This window comes from Anoplolepis gracilipes, chromosome 6 (genome assembly GCF_047496725.1).
Source record: "Anoplolepis gracilipes chromosome 6, ASM4749672v1, whole genome shotgun sequence".
Classification (NCBI taxonomy): domain Eukaryota; kingdom Metazoa; phylum Arthropoda; class Insecta; order Hymenoptera; family Formicidae; genus Anoplolepis; species Anoplolepis gracilipes.
The window spans coordinates 8,248,519-8,269,407 of NC_132975.1; the positions used below are offsets into that span (position 1 = coordinate 8,248,519).

General features: G+C 33.2%; 1 protein-coding gene and 1 long non-coding RNA gene across 11 annotated transcripts in view; one reads left to right on the plus strand and one right to left on the minus strand.

The window, feature by feature from the left end:
• The window catches only part of LOC140666485 (latrophilin Cirl), a 418,870-nt gene that overhangs the window by 313,793 nt on the left and 84,188 nt on the right, over positions 1 to 20,889 (minus strand). For 2 of the 10 annotated variants that reach the window (XM_072893726.1, XM_072893727.1), the window contains exon 2: positions 9,886 to 9,932. The gene's annotated coding sequence lies outside the window, so the exon portion shown is untranslated. Of the gene's footprint in view, positions 1 to 1,247; positions 2,043 to 9,885; positions 9,933 to 20,889 lie in introns of those variants that run through there. The other 8 variants (XM_072893730.1, XM_072893728.1, XM_072893729.1 and 5 more) reach the window with 7 other exon arrangements.
• The window catches only part of LOC140666494 (uncharacterized), a 37,493-nt gene continuing 19,078 nt past the window's right edge, over positions 2,475 to 20,889 (plus strand). The window contains exons 1-2 of the long non-coding RNA XR_012046765.1: positions 2,475 to 2,976; positions 3,063 to 3,165. This is a non-coding gene — a long non-coding RNA (uncharacterized lncRNA). The remainder of the gene's footprint in view (positions 2,977 to 3,062; positions 3,166 to 20,889) is intronic.

The following is a 20,889-nucleotide window of genomic DNA, read 5'->3' on the forward strand; positions in this document are numbered from 1 at the left end:
TAATATTTAATCTTTCACGCACACACACCGTCAATGAAAAAATTTAAAACGTTAAAAAAAGTTTGCATGTCTAAAAATATTATCCTCTTTATGCATTTGTTACCAATTATATCAACTTTATCTAAACATATTACACATTTAAAAATAAATATATTTAAAAATAAATATATTTAAAAATATGCTTGCTACGTTTTCACAACAGTTTCTTATTACACCATGCTTACTTAAATTTTTCTCGAAACAAAAATAAAACTTCAGTTAACTGTGAATACAGTTCAAACACGAAATACTATTCCGCGCAAAAAAGCGAGATAAAAATGTTACAAACACACATCTGCTATTGGAACAGTTTGATCCTCGGACGTGATGCACGAAATTTGTTTATAATCCTTCGTATATATTTTCATTGCTGATTACGAAATTAAATTGAACACACACGATTGTTATTGCGAATTTTCCACCAACCCAATTCTCACACACAATTGTTATGTAACAATTTTCGGGATATAAAATTTGCATCACAAATGCATGTAAATAACAATAATTTCCATTCGTGTTATATCCGCGTGCGTTTCACTTATAATACAAAATTTCATATGTCAACAAAAAAATTGCAAAAGCCGGAGTAACATTTGCACGATCTGTCGTAAAAAAAAAAGAAAAAAGAAAACAGTTCCTCGATTTTCCATTAATAACATTCTCTTATTGATGCATCTTTTCCAAAAAAATGACAACTCGGATCACTGCGAAATAACGTCGGCAAAATATTTCTCACTTCGATTTTTTTTATTAATTTAATTCACATTTGAGCCTGGAAAGCAGGCACGAAAAATCGACACGGTTGCACTTCTGCGATCAAGCAACTCCGAGATTGGAATCATTTTTAAAAAATTTTTTTTTTCGAAACAAACGCACCCACGGGTTCACGTTAACAAATTAATTTCCAATCAACGCACTCCGACTTCGAACAACGCTTTCGCATTTTTCACTTTCGTCACAGATTCACAGAATACAAAAAATTTCGTGCGCCCGATACTTCAAACCACCGCATTCCGTTCCGTCGCTCCAAATTGAAGCTCGTTCCAATCGCGATCAGTATCGGTCGATGCGGTGGTACTTTGATACGCATATCCGCGCATCTCTGAAATCGAACCGCGCAACCATCGTTTTCGAACAAAAATCAGAGCAGCGATCGCGAAAGTGCAGTCGATCGAGAATCAAAAACCGTTGATTTACGTGGTACTTACGAGACAGAAGATACGGAGAACAGTGGGACCGTAGCACATCGCACAAAAAAAATCAGAAACCGAAACAAAAACCAAACTGTCACTGTCACACGAACTAACACTGTCGAGGTCCGAGGGCCTCGTTTTATATTCCGTCGGAATTTCCAGGAACTCGGCGACTCGCGACCGAGCGATCCTGACACAGATATTGGTCGAGCGATCTCAGCCGAAGCACGTCCTGCCGACGGCTGCAATCTCCGGCTGCGTTTATTCCGTTAAGTTCTCCTCTATCGGTCCTTCGTCTCGCAAGATTTCCTTCAACAGATTCCAGGAACGAATCAGATCCCGGGGCGATCAAGTTACGCACCACTTCGCGATATCGTGCAATTGAGACGCGCCGGACGCTTGTTTCACTACGTTCCCTATATTCGTGTACACTGAAGTTGATCGCGCGATAGCGCCCGTGGCGCTTCACCGTATCGCACGAAAATTGCGAGTCTCCATATCGCGAAATATTGCGACGAAATGCACGATAACGATAGCGAGAATGCCGTCCGAGAACGTAATTAAACGTCTTAGAAGAGCGAACGTAACACCCGTTACGACGCGACAACGAAGGGAACGGTACAACGCGCGAACGATACGTTCCCTGCAACGGCGACACACTCCCTACGGCGGCGACGGAGGAACTGAGTGAGCGCAGGGAACGAGAGAGCGTCTCCTCCCCTCCACTCTGCCTGCCGAGCAGCGGCGACGGCGGCGGCTTCCCCCACCAGCCGCGCGATCGGCCGTTCTCGGCTCACCTCGTCCTGCCGTATCCTACCAGCCACATTCAAGCCCCCGCGCCCCGCGTCCCGCGCCGCGCGTCGCGTCCCTGCTTACCTTCAAGTTGGTGAAGATACTCTCTCTCTCGCCTCTCGCCTCTCGCCTCTCGCCGCGCGCGCGTCGTCTCTTTCTAACTGCACGGGTTCGTATAAACGCGTTTCGTGGAATTTTCGTCGCGGCCAACTTGAAAGTCAGTTTCACCGTTTGCGATCGTGTTATTTCTACGCGACCAAGCTCATAGGGAGTCTTTGCGACGATACGCGATACGCGTTATATGATTGGTTATCTAACAATCCGAGTCGCGTCGATAGCCTGGCGAGGCGGAAAATTTATCGGTTAACGCTCATACATAGATACATATATACATGCACACACACACACACACACACACACACACACGCACGCACGCACACACTGTAGCGCGCAAACGAAAGACGGATTCTCGGAACAAGAATATAGCACATATCGCGCGATATTGTGAGATCTTGTAATGCTTTCTCGCGTTTTCTTCTTTCCTTTTTTTCTTCGAATCTGTTCAAGAAAAGAGGAATCTTCTGTTCGAAAAAGATCTGCCTTTATATTAAAGGTGAGATATCATTTACGAACATCACAAAAACTCTAACTATAATTACCGCAATGCACAGTTTAAAATGGGGGATTTAACATTAACGGTTATTGAAACTTATAAAATAGCTATTTCGAAGTTGCGAGATAAAGTTCGAAATTGCACAATATCGCAAAGTTTTCGGCGAAACGACTGAATTCGTAGTTATCGTTCCGAGAGAGTATTAGTTGCGGTTCGCGAGATGTTCCGATATCACGTGCGATTTACAACCCTTAGAATCGTGACTTTGCATTCAATTCGTGTCAAATGGACGCTTTCGTTCAGTCAGTCTATCTCTTCCTCAACTTAATCTCTGGTGATGTAAGTAAATTCTTATTATTTATCATTTGATACTGCTACGTATAAGGAAATAAATATTAGCTTTATATTCATTGTTTGTTTGGCAGCGATTATCAGGTCATGTCGTTACAAAGACAATACATTCGTATATAGTTCAAATATACACCAACTTGGTTCTTCATTCCTTCAGTACTGCGTCACCAAAATAATGTAAGTATATACCATTATTAATTATATATTAAAGAGAGAAATGATGTGGATAGAAATGTATATGTATAAATAAATATATAATATAAATAATAATAAATATATAGTATAAATAAATAATAAAAATTTATATACAATTTATTTAATTAATAATTGATAATAGAAATAATGTACAAACAAAAATATTTCAAAAAATTGTATATATATATATATATATATATATATATATATATATTATATAAAACAGATAAGAAAATGAATAATATCTTAGCGTAATAGGATTCATTTGCTTATTCGAGAGAAATAACGCAAAAAGTATACATGAAAATAATAATATGAAAAATGCTAGTTACCATTTATTATTTTGAATTTTTAAAATATCTTTTCTTTGATGATGTTTTTTATTATATATAATATGATATATCTCTAGGATATTTTAGATTCTTAAATATCCTTTTTTTGTATTTTATATAATATTTATTATTTATAAAAGTATTTAAAAAGATAAAATTTGTTAATATAATAAATCTAACAATATCTATACTGAAATTTTACAAAGTACTATACATGGCAAACGAATGCTTCTATTAATAACGCTATGAAATTATGAAGAATTCTACATCAATTTATGACAAAATGTCCTTTCATAAAGTATTGAATGCAAAGTTTATTTTTTATCTAGTTATATTATTTATAGATTTTGTTTTTCAATATTATCGTTATGAAATCAAAACAACATAACTGTATACTATTTCATCGATCATACGAAATAAAATATTGTTTCTATTGTTAAAATATTTGCCTCTCATATACAGACACGATACATTTTATTTAACAAAATGACAGTTATACATTCACAAGTTTTTGTATTGTACTGCAATCTAACTTTATGTTCGAGTTATTAATTCAAATGCTTCTTAAAATATTGAAATCGTCCACAATAAATACAGAATAAAAGAACAAGTTTATTTGATGCTAAAATTTGTTCTCGTTTTCTTAACATAGACACGAATCTCATTTAAAATAACTAATATCATGCTCCAAAATATCCTAAAATTAACTGCTTGTTATTTATATGGTAAGTTTGTTAAATTGAAATCTTTCCTTTCTGAAAATTTTATTAGAGATTTAATTACAGATAGGATTCTTATTTCATCAGTTTTCTGATGTTTCATATTTAATATTTTCCTTGACTAGTCTTAGATTAAAATTCTATTAAAAATTTCAAATTCATTGGAAATAAGATTTTATCTTATTAATAGTCATAATAATGCATAATTTCTGAAGCTTTTCAATTGTGTATATGTGTGATATTTGTTCAGAATTAATAAGAAGTATTCAATACACACATTGTTTAGAAAAATTTGGCTCGAAAATTACTTAAATTGTGCAAACAGTTTTAAGTGAATCATTTTAGTTGTATCAATATTAAAAAATTAATGTTTCTTTAACGATGATCGCATCTTTCCGGCGATGAGCAATACGCGAACGAGATGCGATTTTCGCTAATTTACACTTCCGTAATGAATCGTTAACGCCGCGACGGAACACGTTTCCGTGTCTGCTCGTCCGTCCGTCCGTTTGCTGCTGTATCAGGAAAATCGTTTAAACCGGCGCGTCCGCCTTCGCGTTTACAATAAATTACCGCGCTAGGTGCAAGTGGCAGACGGGAAATTATCCACGACGAAGGAAAACAATCCAAGGGAGAGGTCGCAAACTCTCGCATTTAAACGCACGCCTGTCTCGAAAACTGCGGAAAACATCGGGAAGTTTCTGCTGACGTGTACTAGGTACGCTTCACCTTCACTTTTCTCATCTTTACTTATCTTATCTTTTGAATGATCTAACAAAAGTTATCCTTGTAATTTTAACAAAATAGAGGAAGCGATAATTTAACAATCAAAATATAATTAACAGGATTAAAGATAATCGAAGCACATACACACACACATAATTAAATATAACAATAAAATATAATAGACAAGAAATATGACGCTTTTAAATTACAACAAACAACAATATTATTTGCATATCAAAAACAGATATTCGTTTACATATTATACTTTATTTTGGAATGTACAATTCGAGAAGTACTGACATATAAATACATTATATAGATATCGCGTAACTTTGCGTATAATTCTGTATTTCGAATATTTGCACACATTAAATCGAGTAAAATTATTATAAATTGCATTGATGAGTACAGTGGCTTATGATGCATTCGCATGTATATGTGAAGTCTACGAAATCACTTGTGACAAGAAGAGCTCGTAAAGTTCATGCAAAACCGTAGCCGGGTGCAAAATATATCGCCGTCATCCCCGAAATTCATTCGACGGTATCTCCCAGCGAGAATCAACCGCGGACAAAAGAGCACCCCTATCGCATAAACAAGGTGGATCGCGATGTAGATCGCGAAAAGGGAGAGGGTCGCTTCTCGTTCTCGTCGCCGAGGTGTTTCGTAACCGAGTTTACAAAAGAGATGCTCTCATGCACGGAGGTTACTTTGCTCCCTCGCCTCCGCTAATCCCAAAAGTCCATAAATACTGGAAGGGAGTTTATTCTCCGAAGGGTCGTTCGCAGGATCGCAGTTGTACCCCGTGACACGATACCGCGATGACGTTTTAATCCAACGGCCCGAGAACGCACCTCGAAAACATCGTGCAGAATTTGTGGCGTCGTTTCGCACAACTGATAACGCCTCGATAACTACGATTGTTTGAGTTCTCGCGATAAACTCAAGTCCTTTAGGAATTTAAATTCTATTTCTAATTAATTTAATTAATTTTAAATGAAAGTCGAACAAATACAGACAAATTATTTTATAAGACATTCCGATGGTGAGAAATGTAATTGTAAGGATAGGAAATAAATTATTGTCAAGAAAAAAAAAGGTTAATATTTATATGAAATATGAAATTCGAAAAAAAAATATTATGTTAATATAAAATAGGAGGAGAAGTAAAAGATAAATATAAATTAATAGAAGAAATAATAAAAGAAATAAAAATTGATGTATATATATAATTAGAAATAACTAATATTTATATATATGTCTTTGTCTATTTGCCTACATTATCTTCCGAAATAATTTTACAGACTAGTATATTAAATCTCTAAGATACCTCAAATATAAATCCTCGGCGTGTGTTTCTCATGATCTACATCTATTATTGTCTAATAAACCGAACAACCAAATCTTTGTCATGGTCCTCCATTCTATATATATATATATATATATATATCTACGTATATGCCCATTTTATCCGGTTCTATCTCGATGTAAACGATTCGTGCCGGCGATTCCGGACAACACCGGTCCGGTGGCAAATGTCAACAGTCGAGGATGCAACATAAACCTGGACAGAATCGCTCGTGGCGTGTTCCCTAGCGCGCTTTACAGTTCACGAGACCATAACAATTGCCGGCGCGTTACAGTCAGTTCCGCAGCATTAGGACAGCTGGTCCGGTCGAGATTCCGGAGTATACTCGAAAAGGGACGACAGAAAAAGAGGGAAAGAAAAAGCTAGCGGGGGTGGAAGAGACCGTAGGTGGCCTATTGTCAGACCGAGGTCTGCATTTTCCTTTAACCTTCCGTGCCGTCATTGACTGTCTCACGGTTCATGCCGACAATGAGGGAACGAGCAGAATTTCACGCGTCCAACAAATAATAGAGTGATTGAAGATATTTTCTGTGAAATGGTTGAATATTATTTCCAGTCTGATCGCATTTATTAACTCATCATATTCGAATGTTGTCTTTACGTTGAAGCATAGAGAGTGATTACAAAGAATGATCAAGTCTTATTAATTACACACGTGATTATTTGGATAAATATATGATTTTATTTTTTCATGTTAAACTGCTAGTTTTCGTCTCAATTCTCGAATAATGTATTTATAATAATATAATTATATTTATATTTGCAATTTCAGTAGGTATATATATATGTGTGTGTGTATAACATGTATTAATCTTGCATTATCCGTCGTTTAAGATTCTTTATTGTCAAATGCAGCATACGTTGTGTACAATATACGTATTTATATAATAAAATTATTAAATATTTATAAACAATATTTGATATATATTAGAAATAATTATATAAATTATAACAGTGAGATATAATTTATAAAATTATTTCTAATATGTAAAATTTTATTTACGAATCAATATTTAATAATTTTTTTACAAACACTCGACGTATGTTGTGTTTGACAGTAAAGAATTCTAACAACGTATGTAAGACAAGATTAATATTATACTAATATACTAATTATAGACAATTATAAAATATATTAGATGTAACTTCTTAGAGCGAGATATTTATGTTGTATGGCTTTTATATATCAGGAGCATTAATTTCTTACACACATTAATAATTTATTATCAGCTTATATATAAGCTGATAATAAATTAATAATTCCTAAATAAATAACGATAAGAATATTAACCGATATGTCAGACGGTTTACCTTCAAAGTTAATCAGGCTTAAAGAGGTAGAATAATTTATGCTTTATTATTAAGCTTCTTAATTTTATTTGTAAACATTAAACTCAAAGTATGAACTTTTGATGTAAAATGATGTAACAGCTTATAATGTCACGATAAAAATATTTTCGAAGTAAAAGGTTAACTCTTTTATGAAAAGAGATATCTCTAAAGCTGTCAACATCAATTTTGGATACTTAGAGTTGGTATAATCTGAAAACTTTAGCATAATATTCGAATGAATAGTATAAAACTTCAAACACTTACTTAGCTAACTTTAGCCGTGCTTATAATAAATGGTCAAAAAAACCAAATAAGAAGAAGTGAAATTATAAAATAATGCACTTGCATAAAGTTAAAGTATAAAGCATATGAAAAAGTGAGCGTGGTATAACATTAACTTTTTGGTCTTCAATATTCATATAGATGATAATAGTTTCAACAATGAATTTTTTTGCTTTATTTATCAAAATTATCAATTATATAAATTGAATTTTTAAATTATAAATTGAGAACATCAAAATATATAAAAATCTTTATTTAAATTTTTATCTCTTCTCTAAAAATTGTAACAATGATCTAATTATATCGCTGATTCATTTATAACAAATTGTTTATATGTTTAGAATACGTAATGACTTAGATAACCTATATCTATCTTTAAAAGTCAAATCTTATCCATACTTCAATATTTATCAGGTTTATTGAACCTTCAGAACTATTATTAAAAGTACAAGAATTCAGCGTTAACAAAGTTTTCCTTCTCACATGAGACATACTAGACGCGTTTCGTACCAGGCAATACCGACACATAAGCAGATTCAATAAAATCATGAACACGGCAATTACACGGACAACATCATAAAATATACCGACATAACGAAGACGATTAAATGCTTGTGCATGTCTCTTCGGCAACCGGACTAATTTTGTGTACGCGGACATTCGGAAAGAAATAATCAAAGAGAACGCGATATAGAGAACTCTTGTCGATAAGATATTTCGGTATGCAAAATTTTATTATATTAATCTATGATGTCATTTAAATTGAAATTGAAAAATTAACAAGAAACAAATAATCCTATATCAAATTAGCATGTTTTTTAAATTGCACAAATCTAATAGAATTAGAAATTACGTAAGCAATAAATAATTCATTTATTCAATGAAAAATATTATACAATGAAAAGAGAAACAAAGAGAGAGAGAGAGAGAGAGAGAGAGAGAGAGAGAGAGAGAAAGAGAGAGAGAGAGCTAATTACAAGATACTTTCTAAGTAAACTTTCTAAGTAAATATTTCTGAATAAAATGATTTTGTGAGATCTCTTGACAAATTGAAACTAAAATTTTATTTCCGATATAAATTTGTTCCAGAAACAAGAGGAGTATTTGATGGAATTATTTAGTGTGCACTCGATAAGTTTATCAGTTTTGTGTGTATGTGTGCGATTAAAGATTAAATTTATTGAACTATGTTTCTACAACTCTTTATAAAGTGTGACGACATTTATGGTCAGTTTCTCGAGATTCAAACTATTACAGAATATAACATTTATCATGTTGTTTAGTTATAAATAAATAAATAATAAATTAAACAAAATAGAAATAAGAGTATATAGAAAAAAATTGTAGTTTTTAATTAACTTGATGAATATTTTCTATATCCTAATACTTAATTTTATTATATCAAAATATAACGATGTTTCAACAACTTTTTAAAAAGATTACCATAACACAGTTCGTTCGTTTTTTTGCTATGAAATAAGAAACGTTTTAAATTATCGCGATTTTTTTATATTTTAAAAAATATAATAGAATCCAAGTCTTTGTTATCTTTCCATCTTAAATATAGTATTTTAAAGTTAATTAAAATGTTAACAATATTAAACTATAATAATATGAAAAGAATAAATTCCTTAAACATTTTATACGTCGTTCATGTGAGTTACTCTATATTTCTCAGCACACTCGCAGATACGATTTCGCATGATACAGGCGTGGGAAGAATTTTCTTTGTTCAAGGATTTTGTGCGTGTGTAACACGTAGGTGTACAATGTTTTTCTGTCAAAGAGGCGTGAGAGGGAGATAATACCAGATCTATGATATAGACGAGTAACGTTACCCAATTATATCCGCTATCAGTTATCGGCTAATTAGCAGACATATATATATATATATATATATATATATACACATATAAAATATGTATGTACAATATATACTTACGTAATTTTTCCACGTTGTCGTCCTTTTCCCGCAAAGTTGACGCGTATCTGTAACATAAAACAACAAGCATTAACACAGTGTAACACAGATCGAGCTTGTATTTGTGTGTTAATCATACGAACATGTGTGTGTATGTGTGTGCGTGTGTGCACGCTTTCAAAGATCGAATCGCCGGGCCAACGAGATACAACTACATGAGCAATAACGGTGCTTAATTTAAATATATTCCCTTAATCGTCTGCATTTATTTCATTATAATCCTACCGCGCGGACGGTATATCGCGCTATTTGCATTAATTGCTCGTATTACGTTTGTACTGCGAAGATATAAACCTTCGATCGAGCAAACATACTAGCGAATAGATAGCATCGATAGATGGATAAAAAAAATAAAAGAGAAAGAAAAGAGATAATCGTGATTCCTTTATGCATATTTGCAACATGCAATTCGCGCCATAAGAATTCATGCTTATAATTGCTGTATTGAAATATTGAAGCTATGAAATAAATCGATGATAATAATGGAAAAAAGTGTCAATGCTATATTTAATCGATATTTATATAAATATCTATATTAGTAAATTTAATCACAATTTTTAAAATTTGAAAAAAAGAAGAGTGGGAAAGGAAGATATTGGAAAAAGAAATATGGATAATAATATTTAGTTTTAGATTTCAGTGGCGCGTGTCTTTATATAAATAGGTACATGAAAATTATAATACACAAAGTAACATTACCGGTTAAAAAAAATTAAATTAATGGAATCTTGTACCTTGGTGCGATATGCTCGTTTGTTCACTCGTGATTCGCATTGAAGATGCGGGCATGTTGTACAGATTATAGAATAAGCTTTTGCATTCGAGGGATTTTGCTAATCCCTTCTCTATACGTAATTCCATTATCGGGCATTTTCCTTATGCCGCGAGTATTGCGCGCACATCGGCAACCACGTACGATCTTTGATACTATGAACCTTCGAGAATAATCGTTACTATACAATCATGACGCTTGCAGGAAAACTATTAACTTGATAATGTGTACGATTTGTCATAAAGAATTATTTTAAATTGTTTTTATTTAATTAATAAATTTGTATAAATTAATATTATCAAGTACGCAAAAGATTAAGATTACATTTGCAGAAATATTTTTTATCAAGAAAACAATATGATGATACTTTTCTATTTTGTAAATTATAGGTCTGTCTTTTAATCATTTACAAATGTTGATTGAAAATTATATTCATATATTTCATAAAGTTTCTGGTTATACAAAATAAAATATTTTCTCCGCCAAGACAAACTTCGGTCACGCGTTTCGTGTACACAAATTATCGTGAATTCTCATGCTCTGACAGAAATTAGCTTGAATCTTTGAAAATAATTATCATTTTTTGAAGATTAATATCGAAAACAACCTCCTAAAAGCTAACGATATGACCGCAGTTTTAGAGGAAGGTTGAGTAAAATTCCTCTTTACGTTTCTCAGTCCATTATAGGCGATAATAACATCCTCGGCTATACTCACAGCATTCGTACACGCGTGAAATATGAATACGTGCGTGCAGCAAGCCGGGCCGCATGTTTCTGCAGTCAACGTGCGCATCAACGTGGTGACACGTATCGAACACGTTGATTCTGCATAGCTAACATCTCACTCGCTTTGCCACATGAACGAAGGTGCGTGCATACCTGCCTGCACGTGAACGTACGCGTGTACGGGGCCCCGAGGGATCCGGGGTCCTTTCGGGGACCCTCTCTCTATGTGCGGCACCGGAATCGACTCGAATTAAAGGGGAACGACCGAGGAGTAGTGCCAACTTAATGAGGGACCACCTAACTTTAACTGTTTGTTTTTCAAGGGACCTCGTCAGAGAGAGAAAATACTCGGCCCCGGACCCCGCAGAGAGATCTATATATATATATATATATATATACATACGTATGAGTGTACGTTCACGATCAGGCAAGTCCGTTTATGGCTTGTATTGCTAGCCCTATTGCCATAACTTCCGCGATTTGGGCGTGAAATTACACGCGCAGAAATCGGTACGAGAGGCTCGTCGATAGTTCGATGAAGGTGTTCGATCCCTTGCCTTCCTTCAGTCGTTGTCCTTTTTGTCCACGTTTCCATTCTGCTTTCGATCAGGCCCGATGCCGAGCAATTTGTTACGTTATCTGGGATGTGTGTGTGTGCGTGTGTGATTTACAACGTGATACACGCTGTTTTTCGCACCAGAGAAAATTGTTCGACTGATTTATTTCGATAGTACATTTTTAGACTTCTTTGTTTCAAGAAAATAATTATCAATGTATATAAAATGTATTTCATTTGGATAAAAATAGAAACTGTCATAATTTATCAATTTTTATTTTATTATTTACAAAATTTTTAAAATAAATATCTAAATCTTGACAATTAAAGAATTAAAATTTAGATATTTATTTTAAAAATAATGTAAATAATGAAATAAAAATTCATACGTTATGACAGTTTCTATTTTTATCTGAACAAAACATATTTTAAAATAAATATGCAATTGAATTGTCGTTCTCGGTGTACGTTAACTAGTAACTATTTTATATTGATTTCATAATAAGCGATGTTCTCTAACAAAACGTTATCTGTTATAAACTCGATAGATATCTTTGAAAGCAAATAACTATATTTATATAAATATACACATGGCATTAATCTACCTTTCTTTAAAATATTATTTTCTATCTGCTATATATTACAACACGTATGTTCTGTCGAAAAAAAAAAAAATAAAAGATGTATAAAAGGTTTTCGCTGACGCAAAACAGAGAGAATTATTTGATTGATATTTCGATATGTGAAAATTTAAACAGTGGAAGACAGTGCATAATAAACTTGGTCTGATAAAAGACGCGGAGGACGGTTTCGGCGACCGTGTGGAGGCTATGGGTCATTATTTATCGGAGGATGAGCTGTCGCCCTAAGGCGAAATTAAAATCCAAGAGTCTCCGATAAGGCGAAGAGACGATGGAACGCGAAGCAAAACAAAGAAACAGAGAGAGAGAGAGAGAAAGAAAGAGAAAGAGTCGCTCAAGCATATACGATAACGCGCTCTGTGAAAAATATGTACGTGGCACTCGACCACGATTTAATTTATCGTCGACAGGCGGTACAGAAAAAGGCGTAACGATACGATGAACATTGTGTTCATATTGCGTTGTTCATACCCGCTGCAGGCGACCGGCGACACTTTTGCGCGAGAAATTTTGCCGGAAGTATAAAAAGGAAAATCGGAAAATATGATTGATGAACATCCAAGATGGAGAATATCCACCTGTGCATTTATTATTACAAGGACATTTTCTTTCTCTCCTCTCTTTCCAGCTTATATTAATCACGCGTATACACATGTCTTCCTATGTATATGCGACTTTTTTTCATAATGCACATGTATCTTTTTACATTATCAATTTTTCATAAGCTAAAATTCGAATTTCCTTTCTACAATCTCGAAGCTTTCCTGCGTGCCTCATTGTCGAGATAATAGTAGTTTTTCCCTCAAGCAGAATATATATATTCTGCTTATTATATATCAACTCATACGCATACACGCATCTACTTCTATTCTGCACACGCGTCTACTTCTACAATTTCTCGCAAGATTAAACTCGAATCTTCTCTCGATAGTCACGCACGATCGAGCGAAGCGCAGCGAAACGTACGCGGGAGTGCTCCTTCAAACGAATATATTTCTATTAGCGTGTCCCGCGTGCCGTTCGAATCTTCTGCGAGCCGAAACATGAAATGTCACTTACTCGAACACATCGCTCAATACGTACAAGCCTCTCGGTCGATCGAAATACCTCGTGTCTAGCTCACAGTACGCGAATAGAACAGATTTATTATTGTGAAGATACAGCATTATATATATAAGTTAAATTTCTATTATATACGAGTATTATAAATATGAAATCAGAATCGTGCAATTGCTTTTGTATTCTGATTCTGATTTAACGATCTTTGATTATTTCACGATAAGTATCGTAACAAAAATTTAATATTGTCGTAAACGCCGGATTCTTATTCTGAGTCGTAAAAAAAGCGAACTGAATTTATACTTCAATTTATATTTAAATAAATTGAAGAGAAAAAGAGAGAGAGAGAGAGAGAGAGAGGAAGGGGAGGGGGGGGGGTAATATTATAATCTCGCCGATGAAAAAGATTGCGTTATAAATTATTCGACGCGTCTGACCGGATTTAAAGCGAAGAGAAAGGGTTACCCCGACAAAAGCAGACGGATGATGGAAACGTTAACAAGGGTGCCTCTCTCCAATGTCACCGATTCGTCTCCTTGACGTTGCATTTTGCGAGAAAGGGCTGCGGACGATTCTCCTTTATGCGCGCCCGCCGTATCGTACATTTTTATTAAGCCCGAATATAATTGACGCGAAATCTGAGATCGCCGCCGGCGTTTCATTGCCACACCTTTTCAGACTCACTGGCCTGTTTGAGACCATATGCCAAACTTGAATGACTTCGACTGACGAATCGTTGTCGCGAAATTTATTTTTAGAGCTTTCGCACCGGGCCAATTAAATTAATCGAACTTTCGGTCATGTATTTTGAGAATCTGTTACGTGTGAAGGAGAAGGAAGGGATTATTTAATTATTTAGAGGAAAACTTAATACATACGTGCTGTGCGTATCATACATACATGCAAAAATCTTACAATTAAAATAAATATATGTGCTAATCTTTTTCCATAATTTTTTTTATAATATACAGGGTGTCCTAGTAAAGGTGGGCAATCTCTCTCGTGGGCATGTAGAGCAAGTAAAAATAACTTCATAAGTTATTATAAAATTTTTTTCTATAATGCATTTCTACCGAGATATTTGTCTCTAAAGTTTAAATTTGAGAATTATTTTTCCAAAATAACTTTTACATTACTTTGTAGATTTTAATAATGTATAAGAACTTTTTTTATTATTAAGTAAAGAGCTTTAAAATAGTGTGATAGATTTTTTGATATCATTTCGGAGAGCCAGAATCTCTCCGAGATGATATAAAAAATCTATCACATTATGATTTACAAAGTAATATAAAATATAAAAGTTATTTAAGAAAAATGATTCTTAAATTTAAACTTTAGAGACAAATATCTCGGTATTTAAATGCATTATAGAAAAATATTTTATAGTAACTTATGGAGTTATTTTTACCTGCACGCTACATGCCCACGAGAGATTACCCACCTTTACCAGGACATCCTCCATGTATAAATTTTATATACACATATACACACATATATAAATATACATAAATTTCTGCTTTCTTTCTTTCTCCCTTCCTTCTCTATTTCTCTCTTTCGTTCTCTCTATGTGTGTGTATTTATTTGGAACCTTTTGATGCCAAAGACGGTGCGATCAAAATTTAATTTTCGCAAATATGCGACAGCATGCATACAAGCGAACTGAGCGGGGAGATGAATAAAGTGGAGAGAAACATTATAGCAACGCGTATATAGTTAACGTTGGCGAGGGGGGCGCGCGCGGAAGCGATTTTAATTAATATATACTTAATTAAGTCTCTCCCCGTCGAAGAGGCGTTGTCGCTGCGCTATGGGGTCGTTATCTATGCCATGCAGTGCGCGGGTGATTTACTAATAGAAACTGCGCAGGAATAGTTCGTCTAGTTAAGCCCCTTCGAATACACATCGGTTTATTGTGCGTCCGGGCGATGCGGCACTGTGAAACACATCCGACCCTTTCCTTCCCTCTCCCCCTCTCCTTCGTCTCCCCGCTATATATATATATATATATATATATATATATATATATATATATATATATATTATATATATATACATATACGTAGCCTCCATTAAAGCCCCGCCGGTGTACTTTGCCGGCGAACGCGTTCAAGCGAGACCGCGCTGATGTATCGATAATGCACATCCGCGAAGTCGCGATAAGAGCGATTTCTCTCTCTTGATTAATTCAATATCTTGACACGAGAGAACAACCGATGTCATAATATGAAGCGCATGAAAGAATATTCATTCTTTTACCTTTAAATCAGAAAACGTTGTTTCTTGATTCGAAATATTGATTTTCAAACCAAACTATTTCTCGAAATATCTCTCGTATTTGCTTTCTCTTACAATATGTGATTTGATTTTTTTTTCTTCAGTATGTTCATTGTTGATTATTTGAAAATTGTTAAGTATAGATCGAGCCTTATTAAATTCGCTCAAATTTGCAGCATTATTATCGATGTCGCGTATTTTTGTACGTACTATCGATAGTGAACTGCATTCGTTTACACTTACGATTCAAGATGGTGTTCCCGAAAGTTTCGATAAGTGCCGGTCGATACGCGGGTTACCTCATGAATATATTCACAAACCAGACACAGGAATACGAGACAAAGATGTTAACTGGTGACTGGGGAAACGATTTCCTTTAAAGATCGTCTTGTTAGCGCGACAGCGTGCGGCGCCACAATGCCCACCTATCGAAATCCCTTCGACTTTAATGTCTTCAGTTAACTGACCGTAAAAGAAATATGCGTCCACGTGCAAGAGGCGCTTCTTTTTAATGCAAAATAAGAATCAGCCATTAATATTATCGAGCGATAAGAATCCATTGCCTATCTATACGCTGCTTCATTTAAAAGAACTTTTAAATGATAATTCACTTTATGTAATGCTATGTTTTTGTATCAGAGAAGAATAATTATGAATAATTATAATTATTTGGAGGAGATAATTTGGACTAATTTGGAAATGGGGGTAATTTGAATTGCAAAATAACTTTAGAAGAATTCAACACATGATAATATTACTATATGTACCTTATATAAAAATAAAAAAATATATTAATATCTTATTTCTATATTCTTCTTATATTAATAGAATATAGAATTTATTAATAAAAAGAATTATATTAATCGAATTTTTTGTAAAATTTAGTAAGTAGTACAAGAGTAAGAGAGTTCTTTAACTAAAAGAAATTTGAATATTCCTAATTTTCTTTTTTCATTGGCGTTGTATAACTTTCAGCAAAAACAAAAAAAGTTGCCAGCAATTGCCGAATTACAACCGCGGATGACAGTCCGAGCAGAATTTTAACACATTATTTTGCATCGTAAATGCAACTGCCGTCGGAATTTTCGTAAATTCGGTAGCGCGACGTCGTGTGCAAACTGCATATGTGAGAGCGTGAATGCAATCGTCAGCGCGACGTAAACAACCGACAAGAGCACTAATTTTTAATTGGTCCATTATCGTAAACGATCGATAGATGTCAATTAACCATAATTCTGTCAATCGTATTATTATTCCTCGCTGCTCGTTCGTGTTTTATTAATGCGAGAGATAGAGGAAAGGAGAAAAAGGGAAGAGGAAAATCACTCCTGTCGGTCCAACCTGAGCTTGATTTATTTTCGTCACAAATGTGCAACTGTATCGTTCGCTTTCATTGTCAGTACTATCTTGATTTGAAATCAATTACCCTCTTTTTTCCTCTTTTGCTTAAATATTCAAATTTCTTTTAGTTAAAGAACTCTCTTACTCCTGTACTACTTACGAAATTTCTTCTATATCAAAAATTCACTCCATCCGCCACGTGTTTTTGCTGACAATTGAAATCGTTTCCTGACGTCGACAGCATTAAAAAATGCTGCGTGTTAAACAGGCACAAACGGTGAAGAGGCGAACGGTTAAAAATAAACACGAGTCTACAAAAATTGTACGACACTCTTTAAAATATCACTCTTACACTTATATATTTTTATATTTATTTATAATATTTATTTCAAATAACCAGTCATATATAAAGTTTACTCAAATAAAAATTTTTCAATTTAATACAAAGTATATATGATGAACGTTTCTTCGATAGTAAAGTTGTCGATTGTCACTTTTTAATGATGCTATAACGATTCGGGAACAACAGGAAAATTATTTGTTTGGCTTCAAAACGATGTGATTATCTACTGCAGCTGCAGACATAGAACAATCTTAGCTTAGGTATTCGTCGAAATAACTGTTGATATCGAGTATTGGCTGATCGATCTTTTCTATTTCAGTAACATAATAATCAGTGACAGTTTGATATCGACATCCGTTTCTTGAAATCATGGAACAATTAATATTAAGTAAGATCTTTTCAACGAGAATCTGATAAATGGTGTCAAATCAATTATGATGTCACTTTATTATAAACGATATTTCTTTTTATTCTTATTAATTTTTTATAATCTTTAACCGTTGAACGAAATTTCCCGTTTAATGCTATCGTCAAGGAGCAATTATTAAAATTGATAATATAATATAGTAATACATATATTTTCTTATATTTTATATATATATATATATATATATATATATATAAAATGTTAATAAATTTATCAATATGAAAAAAAAAATTTTGTTCTATATCGAAACTTATTTATTTCATAAATAAATAATAATACATCATATTTGAGAAAATTGATCTCTTTTTCTTTATGAAAATTAAAATACTAATTGGAAAAATTAAAATTAAAATTCTTTTTATACAATAAATCTGAGATAAGTCATTTTAAAATAAATTGCAAAATGTAAAATTTATGATCATAAATTCATGTATTTAAACTGTTGTAAGTATCGCGTAAATTTCAAAATTCCAAATTCATACTCATAAATTTACTTACTGAAATCTTTCCGGAAGTAATAAATCTCAAGATGGGCCTATTAATCAGAGATATTATAGTAAAAACCTTTCTAGTATAATAAATCTCGCAGTCTTGAATTCGTGAACTTACCTATTTAAAAGCTCGTTAAATTATGATAAATCTGGAGGCTAAATTCACGAACTAGCAAACCTCTAGTAATTCACTAGTAACTAGAAATCTTTCCAATTTTCAGTGTCTCGAATACAGGTATAAAACAAAGTTTTGAGTTGTCGACAGTACGATTTAAAAGAGTAACATTGTATGTCTTATGGAAGAGCATTCTTATCCGACTCTCTTTCATTGATATTTCTTTCCCGAACGTCGCTCTCAGGACGATAAAGTTTTATCGGTCCTGTTGTCAAGTCTCAAAACGGTACACGACTGCTTCACACTTGCACACACATATACACATACACACACACACACACACACACACACACACACACACACACACACACACACACACACACACACACACACACACGTTTCTCCAACGTTTCAATATTGACGCATCGTCGGTCATCCACATTATCAGACTGATCCTTTCTCACGTTCCTCAACTCTTCTGAAACTACCAGTTGCTAATTTCTTTTTTCGAATGGACACGGGAATGTTATTTTTTAATCGTTAATATAATTAATACTATTATTCTTAACTTATTTTTCAAATTTTAGCGTTTACTTACTGTACATGCGCACGCATTTAATTTGTAATATTATTTATTTGTTTAAATTCTGTCAGTTGTGTCAGTTATATTATTATGAATCACTCAGGATGTACAATTCATCATGAGATTTTCCTACTGAAGATAAAACATTACATGTTTTTTGAAATTTTTAGCAAAATCGAATATTTAATTTTATTTCATTTTATTTAAATATTATTCTATCACTTCATTGTTTTGTATCTATTGAGTTTTTTAAATAGTGAGTTCTACAAATTTTTGAAGTCGCTATTTATATAGTAGTATATTGTACTTTATATTGCATTTTATTTTAAGGAGAAACTGGATCAGCTATGTCAAAAGTTAATAAATTTAATACATTTTGAGATTCATAAATTTGGCATTACGCAAAGCACTTTTAGCATTTTAAATATCAAATTTATGAATCTCAAAATGTATTAATTTAGTAACTTTTGACGTAGCTAATCTAGACAGTTTCTCCTTAAATTATATAGTAATACAACTTTAAAATGGAGTATAAAATATGGTAGCATATATCATGAATGTATACTTTATAAACCTGTTACAAGTTAATTCGCAAAAGTGAATTAACATTAAAATTCATGTTAATAAACTATAAAAGCATTTTCTGTGGAATACTGTAAAAAGAAACATAAAAGACTTTAAAAGCTCATGCAAAATTCTAAGTTAGAAATCTTATATAAATATATAATTTTAATTTATTTTTATTTTTGAGTTACAATCTTTACAAAAAATATACATACATAAAAAATATTAATTATTAGAATGAAAAATTGTAGTTACTATAATATTATAGTTACTGATTTTATAAAATATTAAAAAATTGTAAATAACTATTGTTAAACAAAAATCTAGGTTTAGAATTATTACGCAAAAATATTTCTGATCAGTTTTCTATTGATATATAAATTTAATCATTTAATTTATTCATTACACTTTAATAGACATATATTTTCTAATTTGGCTACATATGTATATAATATAATATACTTCCTTATATATATATATATATATATATATATATATATATATATATATATATACATATATATACAGTTCATATATTTTTCATGACACTTTATTTCAATGCTTAATATTGACGAATAAAAATGCAGGATATATATACATATGTAAGGAAATATATTATACTGATAAAAATAAATATAGGGAGAGAAAAATAAAAATAAGATAAAATTAAGAGATAAAATGAAGAGGAAGTATCAGGATGGACACTAATCGTGTCACATTCTCGATCCCTGTAATAATGCAACAGCCTCATTAATTCCGCTGTCTTCATAAGTATAAAGTATACGTGCCTATTGCTGGCACGCCTCTCTCGTCCGTCCCTCTTAGCTCTTGCCAGACCCCATAGAGACTTATGCGTATCAGCATCTGTCGGTGCGCAGACCGGAAACGCGTCGTTTACGTGCCTGTCATACTCGTCATCGGACACAAAGCCCGCACGAAATAGTTTCAACCCTCCCTCCGTAAGTATACGAGACGATTCTCGCTATTGCATTTTTCTTGAGCCGTTCTTCTCCGCACTGGTAATGCGAGCCTCTCCAGGTTCGACAATGACGAAGGAAACCATAATTGGCT